General features: G+C 34.8%; 1 protein-coding gene across 6 annotated transcripts in view; it reads right to left on the bottom strand.

Moving 5' to 3' along the window:
- The window catches only part of cep170aa (centrosomal protein 170Aa), a 107513-nt gene that overhangs the window by 78701 nt on the left and 10571 nt on the right, over positions 1-18241 (bottom strand). For all 6 annotated transcript variants that reach the window (XM_039738694.1, XM_039738695.1, XM_039738697.1 and 3 more), the window contains exon 2: positions 1034-1099. The gene's annotated coding sequence lies outside the window, so the exon portion shown is untranslated. The remainder of the gene's footprint in view (positions 1-1033; positions 1100-18241) is intronic.

The following is an 18241-nucleotide window of genomic DNA, read 5'->3' as shown; positions in this document are numbered from 1 at the left end:
TTATATAGCATTACAATATTTGTACAAATGCATTTGTCAAATTTATTTAAACTTAAATCTAGTTAAGACTGACATACACTACATTCAGTATGACATTTTGCCTTAACTGGATCCATTTTTAGAATGAAATTCAAGTTACCTACTGTCTATCGAATGAGAAGTCTCTGTACAAATTTCAAAACTAAAGACTAAAATCAGTAATTACTAAAACATTGTTCAAGATCTATCCTGGAGTTGACTTATTTATTCTGACCCTCATCTCCCAGCACCAAGATACCAAGGCTCGACTTTACCCATATTCAGACAGGAGACTGATGACAAGGAATACATTAATGTGTACTTTACTTTCTTGTTTTCAAATTAATATTGTAGATTTCAGGTAAATTCAGAAATATATTGGACTAATGTGAACTTTGCAAAGCGGAGCAATCTATTCATTATCACAATGTCTATGGTCCAAGACCGGACTAACAAGACCAGTCTTGTTAGTAAACTGGCTGAAAATGAGTGACAGTAGGTGTTTTCTGATTCTGAACCCCCCAAACTTTCTTCTCTTTAATCTGTATGGCAATAGCATGTGATAGTGTTGCTATACCAAGACAAGATGGAAAATCTTACTAAACATAGTTGTACAAATTAGTTACTTACAGAACATTATGGAAATTTAAAAAAGAAAAAACATTTAAGCTCTGTTGCTCTCTGGATCCACAGTCAAAGTTTTGAATTACCACACTTGGTCATTGTCCAGGTGGAGTTTACATATTTTGCCAGTGTGTGCCAAAGTTTCCTTGCACATCAACAAAAATCTGCATATGTATATACTAAATGAAAGGGTTTCACACACCGGAAAAACGTATTATTTTGCAATTATGTTGCTTGTGTGCATTTGTTTGCTTTACACATTCACAGTTTTTCTTCTTAAAAAGGAATTAAAGAGTATGCACAAGCTAGAACAAAAGACAGTATGCAAAATCAATCTATTGCTGGGGTACTCATTCACAAAGAGTCAAGTTAGGATCAAAAATCATTGTACCTGGAACTCGGTTCAGTGTTGATTGCTGCCTAATACTGCTTGGACAGGCACTGGCTCCTTGTGACCCTGCAATAGATCAGAGGATTAGAAAATGAATAGGCAGGATTTCTTTAATACCTTTTTGAGGTAGGGGGAATATTAGACCACCTGCTAAAAAAATACAAGGAAACAAAACATTCTGGGACAATGAAGTAGAAGGGCTAACAACTGGACAAACCACATTTCAATGGTCAATAATAATAATAATAATAATAATAATAATAATAATAATAATAAATCAATCATTGCAATTTTTGAGCTAAGGAAAATAACTTTTCTGATTTGCATGTCAAACAGAAGTTTCTCAGATAACATCAATATGATTTAAGATATATTTAGTAATAGAAGTACTGTGAATGTCTGGATGTTTATGTGTATATTTATCAACAGCAACCCTTCACTTTTAAGATTTATTTTTGTGTACATTTAGCAACTAAATCTATTTACTTTGGGATTTTTTTTATTGATTTTGTCTGATATTTTCCATTTCTCTAGTATGGCGCTTAAGTTCGCTGTTTTATTAGTATACTTGGTGAAATAATAACAGATTTATGCACTTATTTTCAGTCCTGCTCACCAAAGTTTTAAAAATAATAAATATTTAGATATGAAGGTGGTAATAATAAGCAACAGGAAAAAAGAAAAAAGCAGCTTGTTGTGTTTCACCAAGTTGTACCAAAGTGCAATAATTAACTATTGCTGAAAAAGTTTTTTATTATTTAATGCTCTGTGATTGCCAAAGTGTAAAATACTATTTTTTACCTCAGTCTCTTCAAGAAGTCTGAGTTGCCCAGCCTTTTCATCTTTTATTTGGTATTATACTTTACAAACATTATTAAGCTGCTTTATGGCAAATATTCCTAGTACTGTACCTATATTCATGATGTCTAAGAATAACATCTACCTTAATTTAAGATGAACTTTTTAAAAATATGTGTTCAATGAGTCAGAGTGGAGCAACTGCAACACTAAGTTCTCAAAAAACAAAAGGCATAATTATTTCAAGCCTATAATATGTTAAGTTCATTAATGATCAAATACAAAATTTTTCACCTTTAGACTTTTTTGACTTCAATATGTCATTAACAACGGTGCTGTCTTGTTTATCTTCTTTTTGAAGTTATTTTACTTGCATTTTTTAATATTCTTGTGTTTTCAAATTCTATATATTAAATTATTGAATAAATATTCAAAAACAGCACACATCCATATGCTAGTATGAGTTACTTTGGATAACATCAGTAATAAAACTAATAAATTAATCACTCATAAAATAACCATTTTTGGCAACCTGAGGTTTTGAAAATATAGTATATTGAAATGTCCTTTCTAAGCGGATACCTAGTGCCATAGATGTACCTTTCTCACAACCTTCAGCTTTTTAGCTAAAGGGGAAATGTATTTTTGTAAGTTAATCAGTCAACACTGCATTATATTATATGTATACATACATACACACACATACATACATACATACATACATACATACATACATACATACATACATATATTAGCCGTCCCCTGTGGCTCCCACCCACGTAGTAGTGAAAAAGGACATGGCTCCCCACTCCTGACATCACGCTTCCTCCTCCCTTTGGCCCACAGCCTCCATCTTGGATTAGCGCGAAAATATTGCTCCTGCAAGCGAACTATGATTCTTAACGCAATGAGAGAAGTTGCAAAGTCAACTGTAATGTTCAAGCAAATTATAGAAAAAAAAACTCAATCTAAATCTGTTAAGTAGTTCTCTCGTGAAAAGCAGACAGACACAAAAAAAGACAGACAGACATTGGATTTTACATATACATACATACGTACACATATATACACATACACACAAACTCACACACAGACAATGCAAACATGTTATGAATTTATTAAAAGTGTGCTTAAATTTCTGATATGATTTAGAATTTGGGCGGCACGGTGGCGCAGTGGTAGCGCTGCTGCCTCGCAGTTAGGAGACCTGGGTTTGCTTCCCGGGTCCTCCCTGCGTGGAGTTTGCATGTTCTCCCCGTGTCTGCGTGGGTTTCCTCTGGGCGCTCCGGTTTCTTCCCACAGTCCAAAGACATGCAGGCTAGGTGGATTGGCGATTCTAAATTGGCCCTAGTGTGTGGGTGTGTGTTGTGTGTGTCCTACGGTGGGTTGGCACCCTGCCCGGGATTGGTTCCTGCCTTGTGCCCTGTGTTGGCTGGGATTGGCTCCAGCAGATCCCCGTGACCCTGTGTTCAGATTCAGCGGGTTGGAAAATGGATGGATGGATTTAGAATTTACCAATTTCCTGGATCTGGATTTTCATGTATCAAATCATCCAGGGAAGGAATAAAATCTGGAAGGTGCAACAGTGCCCGACTAGGCACAGCCACATGTTGCAGGACAAAGACCTATTTTTTCTGCTTTTGTTTTGGTTGAAGACGCTGTACAAAGAACACATCACCTAAGTGAAGCGAAGTCAGCTACACACGTACACTCATAACAGGCCATTTATTTAAACACAAACAATGTGATCAAACTACAAACTAAATCTTTTGTTTATCAAAATACTAACTAGAACAGTAAACAGATACTTTACATAGATATTTCTTTTCCTGTAGTGGCCACACATTCCTTGCTGGATTTCCTTCTGTTTTAACATGGAAGTGAAAACGATAATGTACAACCAATGTTATTGGAAGCAAGGAAGCAATGCAACATCTGAATAAAAACTATAAGAATCCTCACAGTAGGCTAGTGCATTTGTTGTTCTGGATTTTCACCGTAAGCTAGTTGCATTCTCGCAGATGTTTCTGGAAAGGCAAGAACTATGCAAAGAAATACTAGAGTGACTTCTGGGGGCTATCAGATTATGAGGAAACACATGGCAAGGAGCCAATAAAATGACACAGAAATAGGCAGAACTTTATTTGACCCAGGGGGAAATTTGTTTTTTTACATTACATATTTAAATAAATAAATGCATAAATAGGTAAATAAACAATAAATAAATATGCACACACTTTGGTCTGAACTCACACCAGAATAACTATAAAGCAAGAAAATTAAAAAGAAAGAAAACTTCTAACTTGGTTGTCAAGAGTTTTGTTCATAATGCTGTACATAATGGCACTTGGTTTTGCTTTAATTCTCTCCTATGTGACCACCTCCAGGGCGTCTGGAGTGTGCCCTATAACTAAGTTTGTCCTTTTAATTAGCTTGTTGATTCGTTGGACCTTCCCTGAAGTGATGTTACCAGTCCAGCACACCACAGTGTGTGGCCCTCACAGAGTTACATTAAATGTGAACTATGTCACTTCCCCATTAAAGAAACGCTACCTGCTAAGGAAAAATTGCTTGCTCTGCCCTTTCTTATATTATTCCTTTGTGTTGTGAGACTAGTCCAACCTGTCATTAACATGGACCCCAAGTACTTTTAAGAGTGGAGCTCCTTGGTGCAGCGGAAATCAATAACCAGTTCCTTGGTTTTGTTGATGTGAAATGCAGACAATTCTCATTATACCAAGAAACAAACTTGTCCACCTGACTCTAATACTCTCAGAAGTGCTATTGTACTTCTATGCTCTGGCTTTCCCATTTATAGATCATGAATTCTTTTGTAATGCTTTATAATTTTTTTTGTGAGAGCCATCTGTTTGGATTACACCCTCAATGAACACTCTTAACAACACTAAACACAGCACCAAACAGTTACTGTATCTAGCCATGCTTGCATGCTTGTTGCTTTCACTCCTCATTTTAGAACTGAGTGAAACTATGTTGTGGCATACTTCAGTATTATTACTGACCCTCTATTAAAAAAAAAGGAAAACATATCATTGTTAGTAGGACAAACACTCCCTTTTGGAGGCAAGACAATATGTGCAAAATCTAACATTTTTAATATTACAACCATATTAAAAGGAACTTCCCCTCCATACTAAGTTTTCATAAATGCCTGTCTTTTTTTGTTTATTATGTTGTAAAGTTTTCTCTACTTTGCTTTCTGTATTTTTACTTTATTACTGCATACATAACACAATTTTTGAAGGTTTCATTTCCAATACACTTTTTATTTCTATTTTCCCTATAACACATAATCTTTTGCTCCAGATTTAGTGTTAATGGTGATGTTTTAAAATAAATGCACTTTTATGATTTACAGCACTTTCAGTTCCTTACTTCTCACGATATAGTATGGACATACTGTATGGTCCCTAACATACAGTAGTTTGTTGCCCACCAACATCTGGTACATTCATATCAATATTTTCTTGTCATTTCCTTTTGTACATAAGCATGTCTATGTAACACTTCATAGCATAAGGCAAAAGAAAAAAATTAGATAGTTTATTATTACCTGGATCTTGTCTTCACTCAAAGTACCATAACTTATTTTGCACATTACAACAGTCTAGAAGCACTGAATAAAGGCCACGGGAAAATTAATTTTTACTAAATCTGCATTACTTAAATGTTCTGTCTCATCTGGTATTTACTTAGCATTTACTCAATTAATAATAACATGTACTGTAACACACTTGTTAAATAAAATTGTGATCAATTTACAGAAAACAATATTATATGCGCTAATAAAATACTGTATTCAAAATTTAAAAAAAGAAATATATTCCTTTTCTATAGCTCATTCTTTTGAAGAAGCTTTGGTTGCAACTTTAAAGTCTTTTGACAAATACATTACATGAACAAAGGCAATAATTTTTTAAAGTCTTCAGCACTGATTTATATGTTCCTTGAACATATTTTTAAGTAAACAATGCTTTTTTTTTAAACTCGACTAAATATAGAAAATAGATCTCTCCACTTCTCAGAAAACAACAGGAGATGATTAGGCAAATTTGCGTTGTGATCAATATTTTATTTAATAGAAAATCTCCTTGAAAATGAAAAGACTAGTCAGATACATTGAAATACCACTGACTGCACAACTGGTCTACTAGTACCAATAATGCAATTAGCTAACTGTACTGCAGTTTACTTCTAACAAGCACAACCAATGCAAATGCTTATTTTGCCACTTGTGTTAATTATAGTACATCATAAACATAAAAAGAAATGTGAGGGCTTTATGGGAAATAGTGTGACACCTGGAATACAACAAAGATGACAAATAATGTATTCAACAAAATATGGGAGAAGACTGACAGGGGAAAAAAAAGGAAAAAAAAAAAAAGCAGAAAAAGATAACATCCAGATTAGGACTTGAGTATACAGGGGCTGGCACTCTCAACATCCAGTGCAATGGCTTACATACATACATCTACTTTATAATAAATGCACTTATTTTCTAAAGAACAACAGCAGAAGTAATAGAGCATATGAAAGGATGGAATAAAATGCCTTAAAATATTCATTAATACAATCTTTTTCCAAACTCAAAATGATTCAAACTCAGGATCACAGGGACAAAGCCTATCACTGTAACATATTGCAAACTCATAAAATAATTAGGTTATGTGCTAAAGAAAACTTAATGGTGCAGAGTCTGCTGCTTATCAACTGAAAATTTTTATTCTTAAGTAGCTGAAGTCCGCCGTAGCATATGGCGGTGTAAGAAAAGGAACGGAAAATGGTGAGAAAGCAATTCAGTACAACAAAGGCTTAGGAAACCACCGTCGCAGTATAACGAAAATAGCAAGGAGCGAAACCAATGCCAATGGTCGAGAGAGTACCTTCCTGTAGCAGGCTGTAGTGTTGCCCAGTCGACATGATAAGTCAGTGCGTTCGCCCTATTGCGAGTGGTAAAAGTGCCATTTAAACTAATACAGGTAGATGTGGAAACCGGGTTTTCTGATGAAAAAACAATAACGTTTTAAACAGTATCGTTTACATACAACAGATTTTGGCAAATAGTTTACATGCAATTATTTATATCCATTTATACACTAATAATGGCAAATATTAAATAATAATAATAATTATTATTATTATTAAATAATTCCTCCCGTATAAGTAACATTTCTCGGACTGCTTTCTTTCATCTCCGAAACATATCTAGACTTCGTCCTGTTCTTACGCAACACAGTACTAAAGTATTGGTTAATGCCCAAGTCACCTCACGTATAGATTACTGTAATGGTATTCTATCTGGCATCCCACAAAAACGTATCCATCGCTTACAATTTATTCAAAATTCCGCTGCCAGAATAATAACCTGCTGTTCTAAATCCACTGAACATATTACACCGATTCTCTCTCAACTTCACTGGCTTCCTGTTAACTACAGAATCTATACTAATAAAAGGCAAAGCCCTTGCTGACTCACTCACTCACTCACCACTAATTCTCCAACTTCCCGTGTAGGTAGAAGGCTGAAATTTGGCAGGCTCATTCCTTACAGCTTACTTACAAAAGTTGGGCAGGTTTAATTTCAAAATTCTACGCGTAATGGTCATAACTGGAACCTATTTTTCTCCATATACTGTAATGGACGTTAGCTCGATGGCCGTAGGGGGCAGAGCTGTGTGTGACATCATCACGCCTCCCACGTAATCACGTGAACTGACTGTGACCGCAGTACGTAGAAAAGAAGGAAGAGCTCCCAAAGTGTGCTGAAGAAAAACGCTGAATACTTTATTCAGGAGATACAAGTTTAATGAGAAGACACAAGGTATAAACAAGACTTTGGATCACTTTGTAACGGAGTTAAAATTGCTGTAGCGAGAAACTTTTAAGTGCCGGGTCTTAGCTAACATTAAATAAAGTCATATGTATGTGTATATATATGTATATTTATCTGTATGTATGTATATATATATATATATATATATGTATATGTCTGTGTGTATGTATGTATGTATGTATATGTATGTGTATATATATGTTGATATGTGTGTGTGTATATATATATATATATGTAGATGTGTGTGTGTGTATATATATATATATATATATATATATATATATATATATATATATATATATATATAGATATAGATATAGATATGTGCATGTGCAGATATGTTTATATGTATATGTATATATGTGTGTGTGTATATATACTATATATATGACAGCAACACTCTAACAGTGACAAAACAATTACATTGACAATCATGTTACATTATTTTTAAAATGTTTCCTTTTCTTTTTCATAACTTCTTTAACACACTACTTCTCCGCTGCGAAGCGCGGGTATTTTGCTAGTACAATACTAAATCCCGTTCTTAACATTTAAAGCTCTCCACAACCTCACTGATCTCCTACAGACTGACACTCGTCTCGCTCACTCAGATCCTCATCTGCAGTAGTACTTTCTGTACCACACATCAAACTCTGCGCTATGGGAGCTTGAGCGTACCTCATAGTGCTCCTCAACTCGGGAATTCTCTTCTGGCTCATATACGTCAGCTCAATTCAATAACACATTTTAAAACTACCCTCCAAACTTCTTTTCAAACTGGCATACCAATTGTGAATTTTGCACGGTTACTGCCAGTTATCTTTGTTTGTTTGCTAATTATTGCTGTTTGATCGAGAGCGACGGTAGACGAGGAAGTAGGATTAGAGATGGCGGGTGGGGCTCTGTCGTGCATATCCCATGGTCTTAGAGTTGGTGGGCGGCGCTCTGAGTTGGCAGGCGTGTCTCTCTGTCTTGTGTGCCCTTAGTAAATTATATATATAGATAAGCTATGGTACTTTCAAAGCTATTTGGCATACCAAGTGATTTAACCTGAAGCAAATGAAGTCAAACATTGTACCAGATTTCGATATAGTTTGATGTTTGAATGCCATACTTTCACTGGTAAACTAAACACATGGTTCCTTATGCTTGGAATAATTTAGGAGGGTATAATGCTTCTGGTGCCCTTTATTTATTTGCATGAAAAACATTCTAACCCAAAATTACACAAAAATGATTCTTTGGAGTTACATTCTCAAAAGTTCAACCAAATACATAGTACTAGGGTGTTGTACCGTGTTAGCCATTATGAATGTAGAGAAAAGCCAAGCAAAATGACACATTTTATTGGCTAACTAAAACGATTACAATATGCAGGCTTTGGAGGCAACTCAGGCCCCTTCTTCGGGCAAGATGTCATCTAAAGAAGGGGCCTGAGTTGCCTCCAAAGCCTGTATATTGTAATCTTTTTAGTTAGCCAATAAAAGGTGTCATTTTGCTTGGCTTTTCTCTACAACCAAATACATAGAAAAACATGTTCAAATAAGGATATATGCAGTCTTAACATTATTTAAGGAAGGCTAAAAATACTTTTTCATATTTAGTCTGTTCTTTAATTTGAGTCTAAACCTTGGACAGAAACCTTTTCTTTTTGTAGTCTTGTAACACTTTCAATAAAAACATAAACAGGAGAGACCAAACAGTGCAAGTAATTCTGCTCTCTAGTTTTATGGCTGCCATATTTGCTTTTATTTTTTACTAAACAGAGTAGGTTCCCTTTAACAATTAATAGCTGGGGTATCTGGCACTGCTGGTGGAATAAAGTTGGAATAAAACACAGGTGCAGTCACTAAAAAAATTTCCCAGGAAAACCAAAACAAAAACTGTAGCCTCAACCTAAAATTTTAATTTTGACTAAAACCACAGTAGAAAGCAACTTTGCTTAGTGAAACTCTGACCGATTAGCTGCTAATCTAAATTAGCCGATTTTCACTACAAAAGACTATCAGTGATGGGTAAATTGGCCAATCAAAAAAATGATTTTTTTTTTTTTTAGCATAATCTTTTGTAAGCTTTACGGTAATTTAGCTAGAGAATGTTAGCAACTCTACTCTCTACAACAGTTCTAAGTATTGAGTTTTAATACCAAAGAGGTTGGGAGCATGCAGTGATACAGTATGTTGGCCCACCCACCACCAGATGAACAACCTCAGGATCACAGATTAGGACTTGATTGCAGCCACGGTGTGGAGTGGAACAGTGTGAGGTTTTTTTATTTTACAGTGACTGGAGTGCCAATCCTGCCACTAACCCCGCATTTTCTCTGCAAGTTGGAGGACCTGCTTGCAGGGCTATATATTTTAATACCAGAGATTACCTAAAATGTATACAAGATTCTCTTTGGATAGATATCTTCTGCTTGTTTTCTTCATCAGGAAAGTGCTGGTTGGAGGTTGTTTATCAATTCATTTCAAAGTACCAGTCCTGATCCATTAAGCCTAAAGTGCACAAATGACAGTACAAATCCTAGGAAAAATAAGGAACTCGTCCATTTGCTGAACCTTTCAGGGTCTGACAAAAATTTAACAACTGCATAGACTGTCAGTTCATCACAAGGCACACCCATGCACACAATCTCACTTATTTCAAACTGATGTCAGGCCTGACAAAAGTAAAGCCACTGCAGCCTATAATGAAAACACTTTCTACTAGAACTACAAGGGTAAAGTTGTGAATATAATAAAACTATTTTGTGTAAACATTATTTACAAAGGAACCACATTTTAGCTGCTTCTGTCTTGCACATAGGCCTTGGGTATATATTTTGACTCGAAACCCATGAATTAAAATCGTCTGACTAGCAAACTACAATCAAGCACAAGGGCTGCTGCATAAGTGTGGGTTGCCCCTCAGTGCTAGAGAAAATGACATTTAGGCTTTTCAGAATGGAAATTCAGTTATGCTGAAAACAAAAGTTGACATTCTCAACAGGCTGAACCCAATCTGTTCAGGCAGCACTGAATGCAAGGCAAGACACAGGCTATCTACTGCCCAAAAGATTTTTTCAGATTTAACGATTTCAGGTCAGGAAAGACATTTTCAGTACCTTTATTACAACAGTGTGTTAAATCAAGCAATCCAGCACATGAAAGTGGCTTAAAATAAGTACCAAAGTAGCAACAGTTCTATTCTACATTATTGCTAACAAAAGTAACTAAGGTGAGGCATATCCTATTAGGATAAACTTGACTCATGTCTAGAGTAAATCAGGAGAATACTTACCTGAAAAAGAGAAAAAAAAATCTCTGAAGTAGTTTGTCATCTGAAGGTTTGATATATTGAGTTTTAGGACTATTACGAATAATCTAATGCCAATCATTAAATACATTAGGAAATCACTAGAGGAATCTTTGCTTTAATTACAGACCACATGTAAATTTCTAAGTTGATTTCAAATGGACAAATAATGTACAAAAATGTAATTGCAGTTTACAAATCATTTGTGTAGCTATGTTTTTCTTAGTTGTGAGATTTTCAATACCTTTACTCTATATCACTCCTATGGCCAATACAGTTTAATTTTGAATTCTGCACCCACCGAAAGACCTCAGTAGAACCTAAAACTACTTTTTACCTTACCAATGTTAACAGCCGATCATTTTCATTACTAGCTACATTAACTTTCAGTAACCCTTGAAAATGAAACTCAAACATAGCATCAGTTTATTAGTTAAAAACACATCTTATTGCTTTATTCCCATTCTGCAAAGGTCATTTGCTCTACATAAAAATATAACATTATAGATACAGCCTAAAAACTGGAATAATCAACTACATTCTGTGCATGCTTTAAGGAACTAGAGACAAGTGATTAACTCCTTTTTGTGATGCAAAGGGAGTGCAGTGCTAAAAATAGTCTTAATTTATCATGTAGACAGAAAATAGTCTGACAGTACTGTGGCACTTGAGAAATGGTACAGAGTAACCAACACTGCCTCATGTTTTATGCCTTATGCCTTTCCAAGTTTCTTAAAATTACATGGTGCTGGACACTGATTTGAAAAGCACTATGATGGCAACTATGACAGGCCCTCACCATATCCTTAAGCACTCCTAAAACCAAGGAAGGAAAAGAAAAAGGGTAAGAAACATGTGGCATCTTCATTAATGCAAATTGTGATGGGAGAGATGCACAACGTGAGAACTGGAGTTAGAAAACAAACAGAAGGAAAACTACAAAACAGTTACCACTCTGGATTTTACTATACAGGTCTCAAACCAATGTCCATACACTGGGATGGATCACCAAGTTGCTCCACAGAGAATGACACCAAAATACTCCCTTTCTGACCTCTATTTCTCTTTTAGTCTTTCCAGATGTCGACTCCTCTTCTCCCACCATTTAATTCTTCGCCATATACTCCTTGCATATCTATGCTTAGTTATTCACTGCATTTCAGGATGATTTAATACACACAATCTGTCCTCTACTGGTTTAAGCCCCAAAACTGTCTTTACCAATCCCCACCTTCACCTGGTTTCTACATGATCCAGGACATTCTTCCTCACTCCAGGATCAGTCTGCAGTCTAGCAGCCAGGGGATGTAGACACCTTTGATGTCTCTTCCATGTCCTCACTTATCAGGTAAATAAATGGTGTATATGCCTCCTCAAGTCCTGGCAGATTACAGCATGCTTCCACACAAGGCACAACTGTCTTAGTCTCATGCTAGAAGGTTAAGAGCATGCACCGATAGAGCAAGTTGCTGCACCCACCACACAATGAACCACCTTATGATCTCAAATTAGATCCCGAGTGTAGCCACACAACAGGAGACATATCATCACCACACCCATTCAAATGGAATGGAACAGTATGTGGTTTTTTACACTGGTTAGCATGCTAATCCTGCCACCAACCCCCCAAATTTTCCCCTACAAGTTGTAGGGCCTGCTTGCAGGGCTAGATGCAGGATAACATTATACCCACGATTGAGCTACTGTAGGGTAATCCCCAACATTTTGTGTACTGGAGGGGGAGTTAGGGTTTGGGGGCTTGGACCAGAAGTTGTAACCTTGTCCTGTGCTATGCTGTTGAAGTCCTTCTGCTCTATGAACTGTTGCCAGTCTTGCATCTTCTTCCGTAATTTACAGTACCATAAAATAGCATATTAAGTTGTTAAATAAAAGTAGTAGCTGTAGTACAATATGAAAGTTTCTAAAACAAGAAAAATGTGCATAAACATCTGGATGCTACAGAACATACAGTAGGAGAATGTAAAAAAATTACACAGATTATTAAATACTGTTAAATATTACACTAAAGGTAAAAACTTAAATTACATTGAATTACATGATTGCCACTCTTTTACAAATAAAAAATAAGCATCGAGTTCGACTGCATGCACAATTTTTCTTGGTATGCTCAATTGGTACAACTAGTCAACATTTTTAACATTCTGAATACAGGTCAGAGATATCACAATCATTAGCGCTTAAGACAAAGTGAACGTTATGTGTATAACAGTGGAATGATTCACTATGAACAATGGAAATTCACTTACTCACATTTCATCAATTTCCTTCTTATGTTTTTGTAAAAAAGTGAATAGTTAAAGTACATATATTAAAACATATCTAAACGGCCTGTAGGGGCAATTTCTAATTCATTTTCTGGAGCAAAAGGAAGATTTGCATGCAATCAAGTTTCCACTAAACTTCCAGTAATCTTCTGGGAATTGCTTTGAATGGATCACTAAAACATGTTTTGTGGGGAAAAAAAATGAGCAGACTTCTAACTTCACATAATGTACAGGGTGGACTCACTCTGTCTAAGGCATAAACTGACATTCTCTTCAACATACAGTTGCTAAACAGGATTTTCAACACTTATGGGACTGAAAACAAATAGGAAAAAGCTGGGTGAAGCACTCTACTTTTAATCTTGATTGTTCAGGTCAACCATTTAATTAATGAAAAACAGCATAAGAATACAGCTGCTTCACAGATACAGAATCCTAGGTGTGAATTGTTTCTTGTGAAATCTACAAGTTCTACCTACATCTGTATGGGATGGTGAGGGAATGCCTTGCTGCTTCAGAGCCTGAGTGACTTCGACTCTGGGTTCCTTCTCATTTTTACAAAGACACGATAGTTGAGTGCATGTGCGAGCCCTGTGGTTGACTGATGTTAATTTTATAATTATTTGAGAAAGGAACAGTGTTTAAAACACTTTGAGTCTGCTACTAATGCTAAACAAGCAAATATTATGAAAATAAAATGTTAATTTTCGAATGACAAGTACATCACATGGAAAAGTATATAGAGAACATTACAGCCCACCAAAAATGCACACGCCCATTCAAACATATTTAACAGACATTTTTAATATGAACACTTTTAACCTCATATAGTATTTTATAGATTTGCTAATGAAAAGTAATCATCCAGAGTAATGTTCTGTAACAGAGTATATAAAGGCTAATTGTGGAGACTGCCAAGATACTTGAAATGCAATCCCTCTATTAAAAAAAATTAAGGGTGCCTATAGATAAAGCAGACGGACAGAAAGTTTAGCTTTTACAGAAGTTTGATAGATAAATAAATAACAGAATTACTAAAAAGAATGAAAACTTCTGACTTGGCTAAAGATCCAAATTGCAGTCACAGTCACATTGAGGCATTATGCAGTTGTACTGCCATTTTTATAAAGGAGACCCTGTAGCATTTCTAGGCACATTTATGCTGAACAATTCATTAGCTAAAAATGCTCAATATTAGTGTGTCACAAGGGGGATGTGCAGCACTGTTCATAATGGCAATGAATTTTGCCTTCAAATTTCATGTTTAATGTCAATCATTTAAAAAAAAAAAGTGAACAATAAATGGCAATGCACTTAAAAAATGAACTTTAAAACATAACTGTAAAATATTTACAAAAATAAAATCTGCAAATACTATGAAACCTTCACATCATATGGTCCCAAGTAATTTCTACCAAAAAAGTTTTACTAAAAAAAATATAATTCAACAATAGCAAGACATTTTCAAATGTACCCAAGTCATTAACATGTATACATATGTTTTTTCACCAAATTCCACTCATACATATTGTAAATGTGGTGCAATGACAATGTTATCTACCTATAAAATAAATAATAGATGTACATTGTCAACCAATACTTCCCTGAATTTGATATGAATTTAGATTAATTTATAGTATTTAAAGAAATACGTTTGGTGCTCTGATGAAAGCACATGCTGCACTTCAGTGGCTAATTGTGCATACTGTTGTTCTGCTGGTATCACATCAAAGAAGCACTGATTTAATAGAATTACTTTATATTTCTGTATATTGGTGTTGAAGGAAACAGAACATTCTCAGAGCAGAAAGCTGTTAAAACTGTAAAACTTCATATTTTGTATTCATTTCATTGTTTGAAGCCAAATGTATCAATATACAAATACTTAAAAAAGAAAATTAACAGTTTTAACAAATTTCCTATAGTCTCTTATCTTTCATCATATATTAGACAATAGATACAATATGCAGGAAGTATCTCTGTGAATTTCTATAGTCAGCAGCTTGATCGAAGCCATACTACAGGAATGTTCAACAATTTTATCATGAATGTAAAAAATAATGTCAAGTTTCAATTTAAATAATAATAATGTGCTACAAACCACTTGCATTATCCATCTCACCGGTTTCTAAAACTGGTTCAAATTCTCACTCGCACTCATTCTCATTGACATAACGTACTGTAGATTGGCTTATAGCTGTAGATACGAGCTTCAGAAAATCAGAGCGCATAGGAAAGCATGTAAACTTCACCCAGTTGACACTTCTTAGGCATCAGACTAAGTACCAAGAGACATTGATACTGCTAATAGCGTCATTATAGTCCCTTGTAAGTATAAATAAAAAGAATCTTTTTAGTTTAAGTAATGGTCATTACTGACTTCATTAATGACACTTTCATGTCATTTAGTACTTTTCCATAATGGAGAAACTTTTCAATATTCAAAACACAGCATGTATTGTTAGATAGACTGAGATAACAAATTATCTGTTGACTGAAAATGTATTATTTTTTTTTATTTCAATTCATTTTTTCCAAGACTTTTGACTCAGTTTACAACTCTGTACTACCACCACATGAAAAAAATACTATTTAAAATGTGCTTTAACATAATCTCCACTATTGGAAAATTTAAGTGCTCATATATATCTACTGCTGCACAAACACTGAACAGTACCATTGATAGTATCTTGAAACACATAATGTTTTAAAAACAAATATTTCAGTCATAAATGAATTGTGACATTGGAGCAACACACAATACTGTAATTAGAACATCAAATTGCATATTGCCAATTATGTTGACAAATGAAAGCGACAAAATGAAGGTACTCTACTCCCTGCAGCTTTCAGTGTAAAGAGGGAAAACTATAAAACTAATTCAGTCATGTAAATAACTCATCAATGAATTTCTTGAAAGTCATCAGCCTATCAACTTCAATGATAAAACCCAGTACTTTATTTAAGATTCTGTTGACCATTTATGTGAAGTACTGTTCATCTTACAGAAAGGAGCAGATTGTTTATATGCATTATGAGTTTTAATTAGTGTCAATGATGCAGCATGTTTTTATATGGCACAATATGATATCATAGCCTATTTAAAGGAAATGTCATAATACACATTTCAGAATTACTGGATATATAATTCAGTGTAAGCTTTATTAAAAAAAAAAAAAAAAAAAAAGTCAGTTACTTTTCTCAAACATGATAAAAAGCGAAACAATGACCACACTCTCTTGTGCTTCTGCAAATCTTCAAAATAGCAGAAAAAAAAAAATCTAAACAAATTAAGGTCATGTCATATTATCACATGACTTTTCCACTGTTCTTCATTTATCTAATCTCGGAGAGCTCGGAAGTCAACTGTGCGCTCGGGTGAAGCCGATATCATATTGTGACATGTCCAGCAGCTCACTCTGACTAGTCAATGACTCACCCTAACAAAAACAAACCTATCTTTAGTCATAGGGGTGGGCTAGTGCACATGAAAACTGACTACCAATGAACGTTCATCCAGGAAGTGCAAAACATATTTTATTCCTTGTCCCTGCATTATATGTGCATATTTAGGACTTTACAAACATGTATCACATTTTAGGTACTGCAACAGTTTGGAAAAAAGAAAAAAAAAAACAGACATTGTGGCCGAACTGGCATTGCATTCAACTCTGTCGCTTTTCTACTGGTACCAGAAACAAGGCAAACCCATAGTTCCCATTTTGTTTCTATAACAATTTCTTCCCCAGAAAAATCATGGAAAATTTTCAGCTTATTTCCTGCATTGTATGAAGGGCATCAGAATCCCATGCCACCTTGTTAATGTCTCATTCAGACCTCCCAAAGTGCATTTTTGAATTTGTTATATTCTAGCCTTCACATTGGTGATGTCACAAATGTTTTCTTTATTACAGTTTAAAAACACTATAAAAACAAAATTAAAAACAAAAGACAATTTAAGCGCAACACCAGACATTTCCTCATATCAGTGATAAAGCAGTTGGATTATGCACCCCTAGTACTTAACTGAAGAACTTAACTGTGTACATTTCTACATAAAATAAAAATACAGTAATTTAGGGGTACTGAAATTGACACAGGTGTTATAACAAACACAAATGTTAAATATATATATATATCAGAGATCAAGATCAGGACAAGATTTTGACATTGCCTTTATTTGTTCATCTTGTAAAAGAACTGTAGTTCTTCACACTTATGTATTACTTTGAAGTTGCCTATACTTAATTCCATGTATGTTCTGATAATGTTTCAGGTCTTTTTAAACTTTACTACAGTCTCCCTGCGTCAGTGTTAATTGGTATCATCTTCAAATTTGGCACGTTTGCTCATTACACTCTGACTCTGTATGACTAATGTCAATTTTAAAAAGTCAAATCCCCACATAAAGTAATTGAGCAACTCCACCAATAATCTCAAACCATGTGGAGTATTTTCCTGTTATGTATATTAAGCTTCTTGCAGCTTGCTATCCAGAAAGTCACCACTGTTGTCAGTGGCTTCCGTCTTCATAAATAATCTCGGATGTACAAACACAACATGACCTTGAGTAAGTCTACATAAACTATGCTGCAAGCTTTGCTTTTGTTTACTGATCCAATTAATGATTGAAAAATGTCCAACAGGTTAGTTTGTTTCTATCCTGGCACTGGATGCCATTTATGATCATTTTTAAATCTGAATTGTTTTGAAGCCTTATGCTATAAGTAGTCTCCCACTGAACATTCCTTTTCTGCCATCCTCTTTATCTTAAAGACATAATTCCATCAAAATGGGGTGACACTATATGAAATAACAAAAAAAAGGACAAAGACAATGCATTTTGAAAACGTTTTCAATTACAGTATGTAGTACTTTCTGATAACAGCAGCTTAAAGGTCTGATACGAACAACCCTTAAGCAGTTTTGCAATTGCACTAATTGATGTTAACATTCAGCTGTATAAATGTC

This window comes from Polypterus senegalus, chromosome 16 (assembly GCF_016835505.1).
Source record: "Polypterus senegalus isolate Bchr_013 chromosome 16, ASM1683550v1, whole genome shotgun sequence".
Classification (NCBI taxonomy): Eukaryota; Metazoa; Chordata; class Cladistia; order Polypteriformes; family Polypteridae; genus Polypterus; species Polypterus senegalus.
Note: the sequence above shows the minus strand (reverse complement) of the source record. Positions and strands in the feature narration are given on the sequence as shown.